Source organism: Pipistrellus hanaki (genome assembly GCF_964339955.1).
Source record: "Pipistrellus hanaki genome assembly, chromosome: 5".
NCBI classification, from domain to species: Eukaryota; Metazoa; Chordata; class Mammalia; order Chiroptera; family Vespertilionidae; genus Pipistrellus; species Pipistrellus hanaki.
The window spans coordinates 60,263,331-60,285,713 of NC_140507.1; the positions used below are offsets into that span (position 1 = coordinate 60,263,331).

General features: G+C 38.6%; 1 long non-coding RNA gene across 1 annotated transcript in view; it reads right to left on the reverse strand.

The window, feature by feature from the left end:
- Positions 1 to 17,126: 17,126 nt before the first annotated feature.
- LOC311622872 overlaps positions 17,127 to 22,383 on the reverse strand; it is a 78,557-nt gene continuing 73,300 nt past the window's right edge. The window contains exon 3 of the long non-coding RNA XR_014795046.1: positions 17,127 to 17,716. This is a non-coding gene — a long non-coding RNA (uncharacterized lncRNA). The remainder of the gene's footprint in view (positions 17,717 to 22,383) is intronic.

The following is a 22,383-nucleotide window of genomic DNA, read 5'->3' on the forward strand; positions in this document are numbered from 1 at the left end:
CCCCAGGCCTTCACCACCTTATTGTCTGTGTCCATTGTTTATGCATATATGCATACAATTTCTTTAGTTGGTCTCTTCCCATCCACCCATCTCACCTTCCTTCTGAGGTTAAACCATCTGTTCCATGCTTCTGTCTCTGGATCTATTTTATTTGTCAGTTAATTCTGATAATTAGATTCCTGTCCATAATATCTTGAAAGCATTTGCAGCATGGCCTACATTACAGACTGGGTAGGTGAAGATGTGGAAGCCGGACAAGGAAGAAGATGAGCTCCAACTCCACCCTCTGAGATAGGCCATGCTGAGGTTGCATAGGAGGTACTTCCGTTTACTCGAGGTTTGCTTGGAGACGGAAAGACAGAGCCTAGAAGGGGCTCCACACTGCAGGGAAATTACCTCTCCTCGTGAGCTCTAAATTCCTAGTAGGAAGGGAAGCCAGGAGCATTTCTAGCTCAAGTCCCCGAAGACAGAAACACATGACAAGAGAAAAGGAGCTTCCCCATAGGAGCCCTCATTCCTGATATGTCTACAGCAGCAAAACCAAAGTAAAGTCAACATCTCAATGAATAATCCTGCCCAAACTGCATGTAGGCTTTGCAAGTATAGGGACTTTACAATAGAATCTAATTCTCATTCTGGTTACGTACTTCAGAGCAAATCTTCAATAACTATTATTTGCACCCTGTGTGAGCAGAGGAATTGTGATTGTCATTTTATTTCCTTAAACACAAATCTTCAAATGACTCACTTCAATTAATTTATTCATTAACTAACTAAAATACCTTTTTATTAATTACAGAGAAAGGAAGGGAGAGGGAGAGATAGAGACATCAATGATGAGAGAGCCCTTGACCAGAATCGAACCTGGGATCCTTCAGTCCTAAGGTTGATGTTCTGTGCCCTGAGCCAAACCGGCTAGGGCTGACTCACTTTAATTATAAGTGAAAGTGAAATTTTCTTATCCTAGCATCAAAGGCTTTCATGTCTGATGCTCACAGATCTTTCCACTTTATTTCTACACCTGCCCAACAGAATTTTCCTATTCTGATCAAAGGGGGTCCAGTGAAAATTAGTGATGACATACTCATTTTCTGATTGTTTAGATCCTGTTGCCTCTCCTCCTAGCCAATCCTACCCATCCTTTAACATCCAATTCAAATTTTGCTTTTTCATCATAATTCATTTCCCTAAACTACCCAAGATTTTCTCCCCGCCCCCCGACTAGCTATAATGTATACTGACTTGTACAACTCAATTGTTATTTTTCAAATATTTTCTTATGTAGCTGTTGATTTTTTGTGTGTACATCTTTTCTCTTAACTGAATAATATTCCAGAGGATAGAAATGTATCTACACTTTTTCTACTTGCTCTTGTGTCTGGAATAGCACTGATCAGACCAGAGCCACTCAGTTCACCTCACTGACTGTAGGATAAGTAAACAAAAGCCCAGCGTGTCATTTCCTGCCTCTACTGGGCCCTTTAATGGTCAGCTGAACATCCTTCACAGCAATTTACGTTTCTGAATCAAGTAACATTGTAATTAAGCATCCTCTAAAGTTAGAATTTGTCACTGTGCTCCCTTTTCCAAATGGAGAGGTTATTTTTCTAAGGTAATTCTGAGATGTTTATCTTTAATCAAATTCTGGTTATTACTAATTAAATTATTACTATGAGCACAGCAATTAAAATTATGCATAATTTTATCTCTGTTTACTCTTAAACATTACAGGATGCCTTCTCCTAGGTTTAGCTTCAGGATATGGTTATGTCATACAGTGTAGGTGGGAGCATAATGTTTTGCATGCTTGGGATTCACCTTAACAATAATGTCAGATGTTTATAAATGTTTAAAGTCTTGATTAATAAGTTTTTCCCCATATTTTGAGGAAATGGTCAGAAATATGCTCAAAATTTAGTTAAGGATGTTGTTTATCATAGCATTGTTTATAAGGATTAAAAGTTGAAAACTCATTCTTTGTCAAGAAATAGGAATTGATAAAATTAAATTCTGGTATATTGCGTGTGTATATCTGTTATGCAAAAATGTATGTGGTTACTAAAGTAAGATAATTGTCTATATCCCTGGCCTGTGCTTCTTAGTGATCAGAGTGTCAGCTGAACACCAAAGTTTCTTGGATTAGATTCCTGGTCAAGAGCACAATACTTGGGTTGCAAGTTCATCCCTGGCCCAGTTGGGGTGCATGGAGGAAGTAAACAATGTATCTCTTTAACATCAATGTTTCTTTTTTTTCCTTTAAAAAAAATATTTTATTGATTTTTTACAGAGAGGAAGGGAGAGAGTTAGAGAGCTAGAAACGTCGACGAGAGAGAAACATTGACCAGCCATCTCTTGCACACCCCCTACAGGGGATGTGCCCGCAACCAACGTACATGCCCTTTATCGGAATCGAACCTGGGACCCTTCAGTCTGCAGACCAACGCTCCACCGCTGAGCCAAACCGGTTTCAGCTCACATCAATGTTTCTCTCTCTCTCTCTCTCTCTCTCTCTCTCTCTCTCTCTCTCTCTCTCTCTCTCTCTCTCTCTCTCTCCCTCCCTTTCTCTCTCCCTCTCTTAATCCCTTCCACTTTCTCTAAAAATTAATAGAAAAAATATTCTTGACTGGGGTTTAACAACAAAAATAATTGTCTGCATGGTGATACATTGTGGTAAAGTGGTTGATGAAGTCCATGAATGACAAATCACATTTGAAAATATGAAATGCTAGAGGCATAGTGCACCAGTGGGTTCCTCGGCCTGGCCTGTGGGATCAGGCCAAAACCAGCTCTCTAACATCCCCTGAGGGATCCTGGATTGTGAGAGGGCACAGGCCAGGCCGAGGGAGCCCACCAATGCACAATCAGGGCCAAGGAGGGACACAGGAGGTTGGCCAGCCAGGGAGGGGTCACAGGAGAGTACCATGGCATGTTCAGCCCATCTCCCTCAGTCCAGATCGGTTGGACCCCAGCAGCAAGCAAACCTATCAGATGGAGCATATGCCCCCTGCTAGTCAGTGCACATCATATTGAGTGGTTGAGTGGCCTTAGCATATCATTAGCATCTTAAGCTTTGATTGGTTGAAGAGATGACTGGACACTTAGCATAATAGGTTTTTATTATATAGGATGCCCTTGCCAGTGTGGCTCAGTTGGTTGGAGCATCATCCAGTACACAGGAAGGTCACTTCAATTCCCAGTCAGGATACATGCCTATATTTTAGTTGGTTAAATCCCTGGTCTGGATGCATTTGGGGAGGAGGCAACAGATATATGTCTCTCTCTCTCAAGGTGTGTGTGTGTGTGTGTGTGTGTGTGTGTGTGTGTGTGTGTGTGTTTTCTCTCCCTCACTCCTTCTCTGGAATCTATTTAAAAAAAAATATATGAAATATGTTAACATACAAATGAACAAATGGAGTAAGGTCTAAAACATTTACACAAAGGTGATATGTTCATCATTTGGTAAGTGTGGTGGTATATGTTTTTCTTTTCTTTCATTCAATTGCTATTTTCTTTTATTTATTTGGGTTAGTTTGGGTAGCTTTGGAAATAATTTCAAATTTAAACCATAAGTATTAAAGTATGTTATTATCGAGAGAATTAGAAAAAGATCTACACATTCAATAAATTGAATTATGACTGTGAATGCTCAGTTTACTCTGGTGGTAGGATTATGAGATGGGGCTGACATAGTTTCCTGATAAATGGGCTCTAGATTCTAAGAAAGAAAAAGGTTTGAAAAATATTATCTGCCTGCATCCACTGGGAAAAGTCCATGTCCTTCTCAAAGCTGATGCACCTGTGCACAGTAATCTGCTACAGCAGTCCACATGGTTTTATTTGCCTCCTCTAAATGACATTCATACTAATTGGTCATGAGACTTCCCTTCTGTGCCTCAAAAGTCATGGAGTTAATGATAGAGGCATGGTTCACAGGCAGTTCTTCTTCCTTCTAACAAACTATAATAAACTGTCATATGTGCTTATTATAAATAAGTTTGAAAATAACAATAAAAAAAATAAATATTTTCACAAAGAGAAGAAGGGCATTAAGGTAAAGAGACTGGACCTGTGTTTATGGAAGAAGTCTGGACAGTAGACTTTATAACAACAATAGTTATCATTTTCATAGTACCTTTGGTCCTGGCTTCATGAGGGTATTTCAAACAATAATTAATTAGGAACTGTGTGTGTGGATTTAATGAATAGCTCACTGGTATGTAGTTCTTTAGTGCCTGGGCCATTCAGTTGTTCATACCCTCAGATTTTTCAGGTATTTATTGAGCAACTGCTGTATGTTCCCTACCTGGTGCTGAGATTTAGCACTGAATAGTCACATTGAGAAATTAGCATCTAATTTGTAGTCACATGTTTTTCACTATAGGGTAATGCCCTTGGTTATTAGCACATTCTTATGGTGTTTTACATGGGTTGCTTTGGAAAGAAATAGAATAGTCCAGGATTACTTACCTCTGGTTTGCACTACACTGCCACAGGAAGGTCTCCAGACCAGGCCTTTATAAAGCTGAGATGTGTGAACACCATCCACACAGGGAACTCTTGGGGCTCTGTTCTGGGGGCTCCTCACCCAGTTAAATCCATCATTTCTTACTGTGTGTGTGTGTGTGTGTGTGTGTGTGTGTGTGTGTGTGTTTTCCCACACTCTGACCAATATACAAATTCCTTAAGTCATATCCCAACCCTGCCTCTTGCTGTAATATCTGTGGTCCATTCTACTCCCCCCACCCCCCACCCCACCCCACCCAACTCAGGGCCCTTTCTTAGTAGGTTCCTTAGGATCATAGCTTAAACTAGAGCCCAGGTGCACAAAATTCATGCATGGGGGTGTATGTGCCCAGGCTGCACCCTCTTAAATCTGGGACCCATTGAGGGATGTCCGACTGCCCCGTTAGGCCCAATCCCACTCTCACAATCCAGGACTGCTGGCTCCCAACTGTCCTCCCTGCAGGCTTGGTCCCCCCCAACTGCCCTCTCCTGCAGGTCTGGTCCCCCACAACTGCTTTCCCCTGCAGGCCTGGCCTCCCTCAACTGCCCTCCCCTATAGGCCTGGGTCCACCCCTCTCCTCCAAACTGCCCACCCCTGTAGGCCTGGTCACTCCTAACTTCCCCACAACAGCCCTCCCCTGCAGGCCATCTTGTGGCAGCCATCTTGTGTCCACATGGGGGCGGCCATATTGTGTTTTGGTGTGACAGTCAATTTGCATATTACTCTTTTATTAGATAGGATGTCACTTCAAGAGAACTTCAGGGATCTAACTAAGATAGGTCTCCTCTTGTTATTTTCTACCTAATCAGCTCCATCTCAATCTGATTTTTGGTGTGTTTTTTGTTTGTTTGTGTTTTGCTTTTCTAGCAATAATTACAGCCTGTAAACAACTTATTTCCTATATACTCATGTACTGCCATCACATCCATTAGAATATAACCTGCATGAGGGCAGTGATCATGTTTATCTTTTCTATTGAGTTCCTATTGCCTGACATAGTTTATACAACATAGGAAAGTCACTCTGTAACTATTTTTCAAATTAAAAAAAAATCAGTTAATCGTCTAGCTATTATCACCTTCCTTGGCAGAGGATTTCCAAGAATACCTCACTGGATTGTTGGAAACACTTTATTTGGTCTCCTCTGGAGCACACGCCAACTGACCTATTAGATGAGTGACTGTCTCCATGCAAAGACTGTCTGAAGTGCTGCCTTCCTGAGAAGTGGACTGTGAGTGGCACAGATCCACTTAAAAGACTTGAGCATGTGACAGAAATGTAATATTCAATTTTAAAGCAAACCCCAAGAGGTTAATTATATTTTCCAAGGTCAATATTTGAATTTGGACTTGTCTGATATGAAAGCCCAGGCCATGTCACGCCAAACAAGTCCTGGCTGATGTAATGTGATTGAATTTCTTATCTGCCGACTTCTATCCTAAATGACATTGTATTCCGCACCTCTGGAAGAGAAAAAAAAAAAAAAAAAATGGGAGGGGAATGGTTGCTGGGCAACCAAGGCACCAGGATGTCCTGGTTGCAGCATAATCAGCTGGAGTCTGGCAAAGTTCCCAGGATTAGAGTAACAGGAACAATTATTTATCTGGCCCTTACTATCCTATCAGGATTGCCTTGAATTCCAAACTTGCATACTACAATTGCAAGCATTATTTCCAATAGCACACACTCTAAAAATGAGATTGTATTCTTTAGGATAATTTAAAATTCTATTGGCTAATGATTTTTATCTACTGATGAATTTACCCAACATTATAATATTAGTTTTGGAGGAGTTTCCACATGAACCATGATTTTTTAAAAGTAAGGTTTAAAAGTAAGGCACTTATATTTCACATGCAAAAGTCACAAGTCTAGACCATTATGTTACTAAAAGTAACTAGTAATTCGGCTGTTATTAGCATGTTTAAGTTATATCCATAACCAGTCTCACATTCCCAAGTAAGTTCCTCAGCAGCCATGCAGAGCATGCAAAGAGGGCTGCAAAGCCTTCTGTGTAACTCTGAGGCATGCACTGAAAACATAAAACATTTGAGATTGAAATGGTGGGGACAGTAGAAGATGGGTGAGGCTTTCTTTGGAGAGAGCAGTGCCCTGTGTCCACTCCCCATCAGAGCCCACAGCATGGTAAAGAAATGAGGGCTTTGTTCCCCTCAAGACCAGTGAAGGGGCTTCCACCCATCACAGAACTGCTCTGGGCCTCTGCACTGGAGGGGCAAAGTGAACCTGGCAAATCTCAATTTGTAGCTGGCAAATCTCAATGGTCAGAAGCTGTCAGCGGGGACCTGCTGCGGCAGAGTTCAGGGTTATAATTGGGAAAGAAACTACCCTGGTGCTGATTATAGCTCTAAGGTATGTGTGTCCTGCGGGCCTGTGGGCCATACTTGGGAAGATAAAAGGGGCTGCCCGACAGTGATAAAGGTCACTTGGAGGGGCAGAAAAGTCTCCTGAGAAGGCTGCCAGGAGAGTTTAAAACTGATGGCTGGGGGCTGAGAAAGGAATCATAAATGGCTAATTTGAAACTGCAGTTCTTAGTCATGGGAGACAAAGGAGATGTCTGTCAGGCTGAGTTAAGATAGAAGGCAATGGCGGCCCATTCAGCTGCAGGCTTCCTGTTGGAGCCATGGGAGAGAAGACTTTAGTTGGTACTCAACGTGAGATCATGACTCAAGGTGAGCTTGTTATTTTATTCCTGAACAGAGTCTGTTTTAGAGAACCAAGTGGCTCAAGGTCTTTTCACAATGCGTGTCCAGAAAAGGTACCAGCCTGTCTCAGGGTGCATGAAACCAGCCCTGGAATGGCATTCCTGAATGATGAGGGGAAATAACACAAGAGTTTCCTTTGTTTCTTACGATTTGTGCTTCTTAACATTGCTGGCTTTCTGTATCTTCCCCAGGAAATAGCTCCACACTTAGATTTGCTAGCATTCTTGACATAATTTCAAGCACTTGATAACTGAATTTCCAAGCTCATAGAAATTAAAATGTGAATGGTGTGTGTGTATGGGGAGTCATATTAGAATCAAACCCAATGACAAAAATTATCCACATCAGACATCACCCAACTCTGCGCTATTTGTGAGTTTCCATCCAGGACAGCGCAGTCTCATTAATTTGAGCTAACCAAGTGGAACTAATGTGGTGTCATCTGTGTGCCATGCTCTGTGGCACTCGTGGCCACGCATGTGATTTCCTAGGCCAGAGCTTCTCCTCGGGGTGCCAGGGGTGGAGTGCAGGTGGGTCAGGATATTGAGGTGGAGGCAGCCTGGCCCCTTCACGCCAGTGAGCTGCTCAGATATGGTCGTTTTCTATGCTTGTCCTGAATTAAAAAGATTCAGAAGGAGCCCTCTAGGCAATGCTGTGAGCTTGATATTAATAGCCTCATTGTATAATGGAGGAAATAAGAGCTCATAGAGATGCTAATTAAATTTGCAGTGAAGAACTAATATTTATCTAAGTTAAATTCTCTGCTAGACATTTTCTTCCAGATCAACAGCAAATTAGGAGGTTGTGACTAAAGCGTGAATTTGCAAATAAAATTTCAAGAACACTGTGTAACTCCTCAAATAGGTTTTCTTTTCTTCTTCTTTTTTTTTTAAAATATATTTTATTGATTTTGTACAGAGAGGAAGGGAGAGAGAGAGTTAGAAACATCGATGAGAGAGAGTCATCGATCAGCTGCCTCTTGCACACCCCCTACTGGGGATGTGCCCGCAACCAAGGTACATGCCTTTGACCGGAATCGAACCTGGGGCCCTTCAGTCCCCAAGCCGACGCTCTATCCATTGAGCCAAACCAGTTTCGGCTCAAATAGATTTTCTAAGCAATTTAATGTTATCTCTTTGTATACAGGTGGTACAGACTCAAAACCTAAATAAGAACTAGCACTGTATGTGAGGCACTGTTCTCAGTACCGTGCCCTGGTACGTACACATTTGATCATCTGACAAAAACCATTGGAAAATACTGATACAAAGGACGTGTAAGCAACTCATGTAACATCACAGCCAGTCAGCAGAGTCAGGATTCAGGCTCAGCTCATCTGACTTCAGGACCAGCACGCTTAACAATGACTGGACATTGTCTTTTTTTTTAAAAAAAAAATTATTATTTAAAGAAAAGTATATTTTATTGATTTTTTACAGAGAGGAAGGGAGAAGGATAGAGAGTTAGAAACATCGACGAGAGAGAATCATCGATCAGCAGCCTCCTGCATACCTCCTACTGGGAAAATGCCCACAACCCAGGTACATGCCCTTGACAGGAATAGAATCTGGGACCTTTCAGTCCGCAGCCTGATGCTCTATCCACTGAGCCAAACCGGTTAGGGCTGCCTTTTTTTTTTTTTTTTTTTTTTTTTTTTTAATGGCTACATATTGAATTAATGTGCCAATGACAAAAGCCTGAAAAAAAGGAAAATTATTAAAGTTAAAAGCAATGACATATGAATTGTGTTCAGGATATTTGGTCAAAAATTAAAATGCGTTTAAACAAATTTATGTAAAAAATAACTCAGAAGGGAGAAGGAGAAGGGTGAGCCCCATGTGGAGAGTGAGGCTCTGGCAGAGGAAAAAGGTTATGATTGTCATCTGTCTGAACTCAGCCTGAAACCAGCATCTTCTCTTTTGGAGCCCTGACAACATCTGTCCTGTGTTTGCCAATTTCTATTGTGTAAATGCTCCCTGATCTTGGCTGATTTCAAGCTACCGATATGATGTAATTGAACAGGGAATAGGGAGTGTAGGAGCACAAATGACTCTTGAATCAGTGCAGTCCAGCTCCAATGCAACACTGGATCAGGTTTAGAAAGAAAAACAACTGTCTTGTCCTGCCTCAAAAGGAACCACCAGGAAGATTTGCATTTTAGAAATTATAAGAACCACACTTATCTTTCCACACCAAAACTAAAGAACTTCTGAAAACAATAGTTTGAAGCTTTATCCCTTTGTAGTTTCACTCTCTTGGGAAAATTGTAGTTCTCCCTTCCTTTCTCTGGGGAATGATTTCCTTGATATTCTGGCAATAATGAATTTTTTTTCTTGAGAGAGAGAGAGAGAGAGAGAGAGAGAGAGAGAGAGAGAGAGAGAGAGAGAGAGAGAGAGTTAGGAGAAAACATTGGTTAGTTGCCTCCCACATGCACCATGACTGGGGATCTAAACCACAACCTCCACAACCTGGGTATGTTCCCTGACTAGGAATCAAACTGGTAATTTTCTGGTGTTTGGGACATGCTCCAACCAACTGAGCCACACTGATCAGGGCTAAACGTTGTTTTTATTGTCTTTTTTAAAATCAGTAATTTATTTTCTATTTTCTTTCCTTTTTTTTTTTTTTTTTTTTTTTTAACAAGGATGCAATTGTTACATTTTCTGGATGAATGTGATTATTTTGCTGGATATAATACCATGTTTCTTAGATTGTTTTACTCTGAGGAGAGTCAAGAAACTTAAGACTTGCCCTGACCGGTTTGGCTCAGTGGACAGAGCCTGCAGACTGAAGGTCCCAGGTTCGATTCTGGTCAAAGGCATGTATTTTGGTTGCAGGCACATCCCCAGTAGGGAGTGTGCAGGAGGCAGTTGATCGATGTTTCTCTCTCATAGATGTTTCTAACTCTCTCTCTCTCTCTCTCTTCCTCTCTGTAGGAAAATCAATAAAATATATTTTTAAAAAAGAGAAACTTATGGCTTTGGCTGAAGTTATTTTTCCTAAATATAAGACTATTATTCTTGTACAGTATGTGTCTTGCACGCCCAGCCCAATGAACTTGGCCACTGTGACACTGTGATACACATGTTCATAGGACATCCTGGCCATACCTGTGAGACACAAATCTCCCAATATCATTCCCATTTAAGAGAGAAGATTGTAAGGTTAACATCACACAACACCAAAGCCATGGTCCATGAGAGGAAAACATGATAAGTTAATCATTAAAATTAAAATCTTCTGCTCTGAGGAAGACAATAGGAAGAGAGTTAGAAAACAAGTTTCAGACTGGAAAAAATATTTTCAAAAGACACAACTGACAAAAGACTGACTGCTATCTAGAATATACAAGGTCAACAATAAGAAAACAACCCAATTAAAAAATGGGCCAAAGATTTTGACCCCTCACCAAAGATGTAAGGAAGGTGGAAAAGCACATGCATATGTGCCACATAATATATCATCTGAGAATACATATCAAAACAACAATGAGATGCCACTACACACCCACTTGCATGGCCATAATCCAGAACACTGCCAACATCGAATGCTGGAGAGGATGTGGAGCAACAGGAACTCTCACAGTTGCTGGTGGGAAAGCAAAACAGTAAAGCCACTTTGGAAGATAGTTCGGTGGTTTCTTACTAAACTAAACATACTCTTAACATGTTATCCAGCAATTACACTCTTTGGTATTTATCCAAAGGAACTGAAAACTGATATCCACACAAAATTCTGACCATATATGTTTATAGTATAAATATTTTAAAATAGTTGTAGAATAAATATTTATTTATAATTGCCACAACTTGAAGTGACTAAATAAACTGGTGTGTCTAGGCAATGGAATGTTATTCAGCATTAAAAAGAAATAAGTTATTAAGCTATGAAAAGACACTGAGAAACCTACATGCTTATTGCAGAGTTAAAGAAGTTAATCTGAGAGGACTGCATACAGGATTATTCCAACTTTAAAACAGCCTGGAAAAAGCAAAATTATGGAAACAATAAAAAAAAAAAATCAGTGGTTGCCAGGATTGGGGCAGGAGAGAGATAAATATGCAGAGTCCAGATGATTTTAAGGGAAATAAAAATATCACATATTATATTATAATTATGGGTACATGTCACACATTTGCCTAAACCCATAGAATTATAATACGACACCAAGAGTCAACCCTAATGTAACTATGGATTTTGGTAAAAATGATGTATCAATGTATTTTTCTCCTTAAAGAAATAAAATAAAAAATGAACCATTCTGGTAAGTTATGTTGGTAATATGGTAGGCTATGCCTTGTGGGGGAAGAGAGAATATAATAAATCCCCTTACCTCACCTTAAATTTTGGGGTAAATCTAAAACTGCTCTTTAAAAGGTTTTTCTTTTTTTCTAACGATCAGTGCCCTGCAAGGGCCTAGAACAATATATTCCCTTCATGACATTATCTTTACCTAGTACGTTGACACTGATGAATCTGATAGAATCATATATTAGCATCTTTAGAGACCTAACTGATGTTTTTAAAATGAAGTTGTTTTTTTTTTCCCCGAGGATGAATTGTTTTCAGGTTTCTGGCAGTGAAGCATCCATCTTATATGAAAACTGCTGTTTGAAATTTTAACCCTGCTAATTGGCTTCTGTAAATTCTTGCTTGATAAAACTACTCCCATTTCAGCAAGGCCATTAAACCTTCCCCAGACAAGGTTATCAGTGCTGGCGCCAGGCTAGGCCTCTGGTTGAGGTCTTAAGGCCCAGCACATAAGGGCTCTTTAAGAACTTGCAAAAGGGGCCAGAAACACTCCATATTTGGGAGACAAAGAAGGTAAAAACATATAAATAGGGAAAATTCCTGCATGTTGGGGCCCAGAATTTGAGAGACATTTTCCTGTGGAACCACATGTAATAAATGTAACTCATTCTCTTTGGTATTGCTTTGTTCTTCGGTTTTCTGTAACAGCAGAGCAGGGGTCTCTTGACTCAATGCAGGACTGTTATTCTATGGCACAATCTGCCACGGTGGATGTAACATGGAGCCTCTGGAAGTTATGCCAACTAAGATATATGGAGGCCTAGTCAAGAAATTGCCACCTGGCTCTCAAAATATACTAAGTTAACAGGCTAATGGTTTATCTTTTGCTCTGAGCAAGGAGAGACTTAGAAGTGTGACACCTCAGAGAGGCATAAGCTTCTCACGTTGGCCTGTGTGTTTGACTGCCAACGGCTTCCTTCAGACTCTGCAATGGTGACAGAGCTGCAGAGGTACCTGGACACAGTAGGCCTGGAGGATGACTTGGGTTTCTTCTGCGAGAATGTTTTGTGTGAGTGAGAATAGTGCCATGCTCAGACTGGAGATAAGAGATGGTTGTGCCTGGGGTAAACGAGACTAGCTTTATTTTCCATTGTGATGCAAATAACATTTTACTTATTTGTTTTCATCACCATTTATCTCCTCTATGCCCTCTTCTACCCCCCTTCACTCCCCCCAGAATCACCACACTGTCATCCATGTCCATGAGTTCTCTCTTTTTTTTTTAGTTTTGCTCAGTCCCCTCCATACACACTCCTCCAAAACTTCTCTCCCAACTAAAGTTGCCTGCCTGTTCTCTATCTATGATTTTGTCTCTGTTTTGTGTGGTGGTTCAGTTTGCTCATTAAATTCCATATATGAATGAAATCATACGGTATTTGTCTTTCTCTGATTGGCTTATTTTATTTAGCATAATGTTCCCCCGGTCCAACCATGCTATCTCAAAGGGTAAAATTATCTTCCTTTTTACAACAGAGTAGTATCCCATGTGTAAATGTACCACAGCTTTTTTATCCACTCATCTACTGATGGACACATGGACACCTTCCAAATATTAGTTATTGTAAATAATGCTGCAATGAACATAGGTGAGTGTGTATTCTTTTGAATTAGGGTTTCAAGTTTCTTTGGATAAATCCCCAGAAGTGGAATCACTGTATCATAAGGCAGTTCCATTTTTAATTTTTTAAGGCTACAGTACTGATAAAATTTTAACACATGTAAAGTGAATTAAATAACTAACAGGTTAAAAAAAACAATCTTTCCTTGAAGTATTTGAGATTTAATTTTGTGTTTCTCAACAGAGGCACATGCATTGTCTTTAAGAAGAACAAAGAAAAAGCTTTATAGAGACACTGCAAAAGAATGAGATAATCTTATATTCACTGAAATCTGAGATGTGTGAAAGATTCATATATTCCCTCTTCACCATTATTTAGAGTCCACATAGACTCTAAGAAAAAGAGAGCCAGATTCTCACCAATCAATGAATCAATCAATCAACATACATTTATTTATTTTAAATAAAGTATTTCAAATAGCACACCAGAATGTCAAATAAAACCTTTAGGGATTGGAAAAGTTTTGTTGCAGAGTTATCTCTGACAACTAGAACCTAAGAGGATAAAACAGCTCACATTCTTCATTAAAGCAATTATGTAACAATACCCACTGTGACACACATAAAGAAGTCAGAGGAGGGGTGCTCTTATAGCTGGAAGAAAAGAAAGTGACAATAAAATCAAGCCTAACCTCACAGCCTGAGTCACAACGGGCCACTCCTGCAGAAATGACAGGATTTTGACACATGAAAGAACTGAAAGTAATTTTCTTTTGACAGTAAAATGAAATTCTTCTTTAAGACAACCTGGCAAAGATTGCGAAAGAAAAATAAGTCACAAGTTTGCAAAGTTCAAGGTCAAAAGCCCACAGAATCCCAGTGAATGAAATCATCAAATGCCACTTCAACTCTGGTTGATGGACATGGAATAAATTGACAGCATCCACCACACAGCTGTCCTCCAGAGGTCAGAGCAGAGGGGCGTGGCAGGCGGGCCACAGTTCCACAAGACTCCTTGCAGAGACCTGTTCCATGCTGGCACACATGCTCACAGTGCTAGCATTTTGAAAAATATGTTAACAAAGCTATTGTATGTTTCACATGTAGTTTCATTCCATACAATTCAATAGAAAGAATACACTTTGAGGAAACTAAAATATATAAGATTTTAAATGAAAACATACAATATTTTTCCTCATAATAATTTTCCATAAAGTGGAATCATTTGCTTATCTCCTTCCAAGCTCCATGCACATTTGTCAGAAGTTCCTCCTAATTCTTCCTCCAAATACATCTCAAATCCAACCACTTCTGTCCACCCCACCACCATTACAGTGCTTGTTTGGAGTCACCCACATCTCTCCTCTGGACAATCCCCTCCTAACTGGTCTTCCTGCTGTTATCCTTAGTCTTCCTAAAGTTCCTTCTCAACACAGCAGACAAGCAGATCCTCAGATCCTTTAAACATATGACTCATTTTATTAAAAAGCAGCAAATTGCATCATGTTCCTCCTGCACTAACCACTGCACTTCACAGTGAGAGAAAGCAGCAGTGCTCCCAGGGGCCCACCTCTGGCTCCTCTCCACCACTGCCTTCCCTTGCTCACTCAGCTTCAGCCACACCCGAGCCACCTCCAGCCTTTGGCCTTTGCACTGTCTGTTCCTTCTGCATGGAATGCTCTTCCCCCAGATAATGGCAGGGCTAAGTCTTAATTTGCTTCAGGTGTCATTGCTTTCTCAATGAGAATTACTCTTCCCTCTCCAGTCTCCTTTGCCCTGCTTCATTTATTTTTTCTCATAGCATGAATCGCACACTACTATACTATTTTATTTGTGTATTAAAGCAATTGTTAATTCTCTCCCTATTATGATGTAAACTCCAGGAGGAATAGGTCTTTGAGTTGATGCTTATTATATTCCAGGACCTAGAACAACAGTTCAAGGTGCGCAATTTATTAATAAGAAATGTTTGTTGAATGAATGGTTTATAGACAGTGGCATAAAAGTTCAAATCACTTGTAGGACTGAGGCAAAGACAAAATTAAAAAAAAACAACTATGTTTGCTTGGAAGACATGAGACAAGAGGACTAACTCATAATGATATATTGAATAAATAATTTGCACATTTAAACTGGTGACTATAAACAATAGCAACAGCATTTGAATTGATCACACAAATTAGGATGTGATTTTAAAATGTCATATTAGGAAATAAGAAATGATTTATAAATAAGAGTTAAAATTATCAATCTGCTTAAAATGCTTTCTCACTTACCCATTTAAATACATTGAGGAAAAGAAATAACATTTGAAGAACAGTTATACTTTTCAAATAACTGTTCTATGGGTTTCATGGTGCTCTTCATGGTACTGCAAAGCTCATTATATAGGCTTTCTCTCATCTCAAACCAACCAAGAAGTTAGTATAAGGATGCCCATTCAACAGATAAGAAAACTAAGGTTTGGGGAAAATTAGGAATCTTAACATACTGGATCAACAGTGACCTGAATGTCTCTGTGACTTTCTTTATGTTTGCCTTTCCTATTCCTAGAAAAGTTGTCTTGATTTTGACTTGTTTCAGCCTTGTCTAAAGCACTTTTGGGCATACTTACTTAGCACATCCAAAGCCATTTAGCAGACATTTTGCTGATAGCTTTTGTGATTTTGAAGTTTCATGGTATAATTACTTTATTTAAATTTAATAATTTCACACTAAAAAGGAAAAATTGGGTCCCAAGATTATGGAAAACTAGTTAGATGAGCCATGCCAACTTCAGAGGCATTTAAATATGATTTGTTGAAATCTACTCTAATTAGTTGCCAACATGATCTAGGCACAGGCATTCTCTTCATGTTTGTGGATTTCCCCCCCTAAGTATGCAAAGCTTATATTTAATAAAGTTGTTATTAATATATCCCCAAGCACTCTGCTTTTACAATGAAAACACTGCAATAAATTTAGAATGTAAAATGAATATATTTTCCCACATTTGTTTTAACAAAAGTTATTGTTAAGAAAAGTTATTCTTCAAAGTTATTCTTTGCAAACAGAACAAATAATTAATTTTCATAGAAACTGAGGAATGTGGCTATTATTGCATAAAACTGTGGAACATACCATAAGTGTATGCATTTTTAAAAAGTGAACATACCAGTGTAACTGATATTCACATAAAGAAACAGAACTAATGGAATTCCAGAAGCTGCCCTCCCACTCCTTGCCCTTCTCATCATCACAACATCACCACCCACCCCTGTAAGGGTCATCATGATACTTGGAGAAATCCTTGTTTCTTCATTTATTTTTCATTATTATTTTTCCAAGTTCACTGAGGTATGATTGACTAAAAAAAATGCATATATTTAGGTCAGCTTATTTAAACCTTTTTCATATCATGGCACACATAAACTAACTAGTGGTCTGGTGCATGGATTCTTGCACATTGAAAGGAAATTAATTAGAAGGTGGCCAGTGGGGTAGGACTGGGCAAGACAGGCCAGACATGCCCTGGAGCCAACCGCCCTTAGTGGCGCTGCAGCTCAAAGGATGTCTGTGGAGTGAGTGGGGGGTCCCTCCAGCAGGTAGGTTCCCTTGGCCTGGCCTGAGGGATTGGGCCCAAACAGGCTCTCCAATCCCCTGGGGGGTCCCAGATTACGAGAGGGTGTTTCTTGGGTGATGCAGCCCAGAATTAAGATCCTTCCTCTCTGGTTCCAGGGTGCATCATCCAAGAACCACCGCTGCCAAGTCACCACAGCTCAGCAGCTCCTTCATTGAGCATCTTCCCCCTGGTGGTCAATGTATGTCATAACTACTGGTCGGATAGTCAGACAGTCACATTGGTCACTATAAATTTTAGTGATATATATATAATCACTAAAATTTGCAATACACAGAGAAATATATATATATATATATATATATATATATATATATATATATATATATATAGCCAATCTCACAAAAAGAATGGTAATGTTTTAATCCATTTATATTGGATGGTTGTGTTGGCTGTTGTCATTTTATTATTATTATTATTTATCTGACAATCTAAGGGAAAAGAAGTCAGTGCCTCTGACTAAACAGTCAGATATTGTATGTTTTAAAAATATTTGCCGCACACTGGTTGAAAATCACTCATTGAGGATATACAATGTGATTTGGGGGGGCTGTATATCAAATAATTTTATATACATTACCACAATAAGTTAATCAACACATCCCAGAGTTACCTTGGTGTGTGTGTGTGTGTGTAGAACACTTACAATCTATTCACTTAGCAAATTTCAAGTATACAAAATAGTATTACTTACTATAGTCACCATGCTGTACATTGCCCAGAACTTACTCATAAATGAATAATTTTGTACCTTATACCAATAGTTTCCCATTTCCTCAACCCCAGCCTCTGGCAATCACCATCCTGTAAGTTTAACTTTTTAAATTCCACATGTAAGTGAGATCATGAAGTATTTGTCTTTTTGTGTCTGGTTTATCTCACATCACATAATGACCTCCAGTTTCATTTATGTTGTCACATGTGGATTCTTCATTTCTTTAGGGTGTTTCTAAACATTTGGAGATGAAATCCATCTTGGAGCAGCTATGGAAATTGTCAGTCTACAAGTGGAGAGAAAAAAAGTTGTTGAGCTGGTATGTCATGAGTTGTCTTGAAAGCAGTACAGAGTTAAACTTTTTTCTCTATTGTTTTTTCATTCTAACAAGTATAATAGAACTGTAGTTCTATAGTTTATGTCTTCATGTTCATTTGAATTTTCTGGAGTGTGTAAGTTATTAAAAAAGAGAGGAGAGAGAACATAAAGTACTCTTCTTTTAAAGTCTAATAAATAACTGAAAAGGAATTATGGTGTTAATGTTAAGAAAACTTTAGAAGAGATCTTAAGTCAGCAAAGTATTTATACTAAATATTCCATGAGCTCCCTTTTTACATTAAATGTCATATCAATAATAATGTAGTAATAATTGTATTTTCATATTTAATGAACTGACCTTTTATGCAATTCTTTGGTAATATTAGTGTTGAGTAATTTTTAAAATGTTCAAATGAGGTTAATATTTTGTTCAAGGAGGGGCGTAGCTGTGCTGATGGTTGTGGTTAGAGTTTTCTTAAGGGAAAAGTGCTCTGGGAAAGTGGTTACGTAGAAACCAATCTGCTTAGTGTCATGAAGAGGAATTTTTAAGTAGTGACATCTGTTTGACCTATCACGTTAGAAATGCAAACACTCCAACCACGTAAATTATAGCAAATTCTGTTTGCTACCAAAACTTACGTTGTTCTGTCCTGGTCTAATCAGAAAAAAAGTACACTTATTTTGTATTGTTTTTGGAAATATAAAATAATATAAAATTAAGTTATAAAGTAGATAAACTGATAAAGAAAAAAAATAATTATCCACAATTACACTATTCACAAATAACTCTTAAAATGTTACTTTATGTTTTTTCCTTTTTCTAACACATACCAGTATATGGCACATATTTGTTAATGAGATAGAATAATACTGTATATATTGTTTTGTAATGTGTTTTTTTGTGGTTTATTAATGCATTTTAAACATTTTGTCACATCACTCATTATCTCTATGTATAAAAGCCCACCTGCCAGAATGGCAGGATAACCAGAATGACCAGAACGACTGGTGACTATGACACGCACTGCAGTAGCCATCCAGCCTGATCCAGGCCCTGATTGACCCCCAACACCCCAATTGGGGGTGGAATTGCTGGCCAACTATCTGCAGCCCCTCTCCCTGGCCAGCTCCACCCCCAACATCCTCCAACACCACAGTCAGGGGCGGGGCTGGCCAGTCAACTGCCTGCAGCCCCTCCCACCTGCTTGCCTGGCCTATGGGCCCCATTAGGGCGGTCTAGCCAGACCTCACCCATTCATTAATTCATGTAGCAGGCCTCTAGTTTATCTATAAAATACATTTTATGTTCAAAATGTATTTTAATAAACACACTGTTGAGATTTTTGTTAGTTACTTTATCTGTTTTATACATGAGTGCCTATGAATATACATATATATATGTGCATGCCAATTATTTGTATTATTTGCCCATTTTTCCATTGGTATCTTTCTCTTTAATATTATTTTCTATGGAATCAATTTAGTAAGAATTTAATTATCAGATATTCATGACTCAAAATACACAGTTTAAAATTTGTCTTTCAAGTTAGTTTATTTTTAAACTTACATTCAGAATTTTTTTCTTCATGGACTCTTTATTTAATATAGTATTTCAGTAAAAAAAGAAAAAAAAAATGCCCCAAATACAGTTATAAAAATCTTTACCTATATTTCCCTTTACTCCATATATGAGTAAAATTTATTTTCATTTAGTCTTTTATCTTTGTGTGGAATAAAATATCTTTAGAAAAGCAGAATTTTATTTCAAAATTATTATCAGTTTTAAACACATATTCTGAGATATTTTCATTCTGCCTAAATGGAACACAAGAGAGATCAGACTGGTCTCCAGTACTCCAGACAAAATGTAAGAGCCTCTCCCTTGACATTCCCTTTAACCCACCATTTTAGCAAAAGTGGATTCTCATATAGTCTCTTGTTATTGTGTTACAAAGTAGAAAGGGAGATGGGAAAAAAAGGAAGTGAGGCCCAACAGACATTCACCAATCCACCGATGCCCTGCCAAGGGATCAGTACCCAGTTAAAAGATGTCACTCAGGAGTTTCAGTGGTAACAAGAAGCAAAACTGTGAAGCAGCTGATAGAGAAATTTGAAAGGACAGAGAAATGCCACGTAGATAACTCAGGGGAGAAGGTAAAACATCCTTCTCCCTTCACCAATCCCCCCAAATTATTTCACCACCATATATGAAATAAAGAAAAGTGACTTTGAGTGGGAAGTGTCTATTGCTTGGGGTGATAGGCAAAATCAGGAAGGCGTATAATTGGGGTACCCAATTTCTACCAGCTCAGCCTCCTTTAACATCTACATTCCATTAAAGCATCAGATCCCAAGGGTGCCACAGAAGATGACTGAAAATAACTGTCCTAAGGAACTATTCCTTAGTAAGGCACAGAGAAGGTTTTCAATGATTTGGTCACTCTCCAGTCCTTCTCAGTTGAATTCCCACTTTTCCTTTGTGCCTATGTCAAACCATGCAGAACTAGCTCCAGGTCCCACAGTGCACTTAATTCTTTGTGTCTCTGTTTCTCTATTGTCTCTGTCTCTCTCTTCAGAACAATGATCTCCTTTTATCTACTAGAAAAACATTGAGTTATTTGGGGAAGCTGACTGACAATCTTATATTAGACTATAGGGCATAGATGCTTTAATGTGCAGATGTCTACAAACCAGTTTAATGGTTTGATCATGGAACCAATTAAGATCATGGAACCAATCTGGGATTATTATTATCTTTACATTCTGTTGACTAGCACACAGTTGTTGACATATAGTTATAATAGATCATATGGGAAAGTATCAGTTAGTGATTTCTTTATAATTAAGTATCCCAAAATATAGTATATTAAAACAAAACAAAAACCATGTATTTATCCCATAATTGTGTAAATTGATTGGGCAGTTCTGCTCATCTGGGCTGGATTTGGCTGATCTCAGAGGACTTGCTCATGGTTGTCTGTGATCAGCTGGCTGGTCCAAGATGGCTTGAGCTAAAATGACCCATCTCTATTATGGATGAGGCCTCTCCTCTACCAGTAGAATAGCTGGAGCATGATAGAAAGGCAGCAGCAGTCTTCTGAGAGACTCAGCATAGACACGCAGGATCCTCTGGAGCTCTAGGCTCAACACAATGCCAGCTCTGCCATATATATATTTATATAAAGGGCAAGTCCTGATTTATGGAGCAGGAAAAAGAAATGAATAATTGTTGCCATTTTTGCAATTATTTTATGATAAACAAAGACAGTGACTACATATGACAAATACATTGATATTTGGTAGTATTATGTGAACAGAACCCAAGATTGTCCTAAAGATGTGTGTGGGATACAGATTGGATACATAGTTGTTGTTGTTGTTGTTTTTAATGTAATTTAAACACAAAAGAAAACTATAAAATTAATTAAGGAATCTTGATATCTCATCTAACTGCTCCAGAAGACAAATCACTAAAATTAGGATCCCTGTGGTCTTAGATACCATTTAGTAGGTTTCTCTAGGATAGGTTAGAAATCAAGCTTAAACATTCCTCAGGGGACATTAGAGCCCTTTGTTCCATAAACCCAGAATGCCTCAAACTGCTCCCCCTAACAGAGTAGCAATGATGTCCAGAAATAATTGGCAGTGCATTTTCTGGACCATGTCAAGGGGTACTGGTTCCCCCAAACAATCTTTGTTTCTTTTTTCCTGACTATTGTAAAGATCTAAGCCTAAACACCCAAAGAATACAATGCTTTGACTTTACAAATTTTATATCTATAATTATAAAAATAGAACTATTCAGTTAGTAGTGGAGTCAAAAGTATCCTCCTAATTGCTCTAACAAGATTTTATGGACTTTATCTTTTAATTTACATAAAATAAAAATGTCCATGTATAATACTGTTCTACAATACTGTATACTAGTAAGTTAAATGTAAAATAAATATTTTCTCAATCTGAGTTTTTTTATAATCTGAAAATCAAACTGAAAATTGACCTTTTGGAACTTTGAACTAAAAGAAATCATTTGGCAAAATGAAATGGAAAAAGTTTGCTCTTAAGGTTAAATAGCCTCTTAAAAATGGAACAAAGAACAAAATGCTTTAATAACAGACATAGGAAAAAAAGAGATATAAAGAGGAAAAGTAAAGAATATGTAGCAGTTGTCAGATTTTTAAGTATTGGGAGGATCATATTTCATAAGAATGTCACCAAGTATCATGCTCCAATCAATTTCTGTTCACCGTATTCCTGAAATGACTGTCAACTAGATTTCTTCAATTCCATATTCACTTTTGAAAAGTAAGATTGATGGGGTCAGTTACTGAAATATGTGTGAAGGGCTGGAAGAAGCAAGAGATTGATATACTGTCAGAATTTGGCAGTTATATGCCAAGAATGACAAAGCAGGACAGGTGGGAGACAATGACTGGGAAATGCTACAGAAGTAGGTCTAGGCCTCATGCTAAGAGCTGTCAAACTAATTATCAATCTGCATGTGGTAAGGCAAACACTGCTCTGGAAAGCTGTTAACATTCAACTAATCATTCTGGGAGGTTCAGAACACGTAATATGTTCTCCATTTTATAGAAAGGCCAGTTCTCAAACTCAGGGAACCTTCCTTGAGAAAGT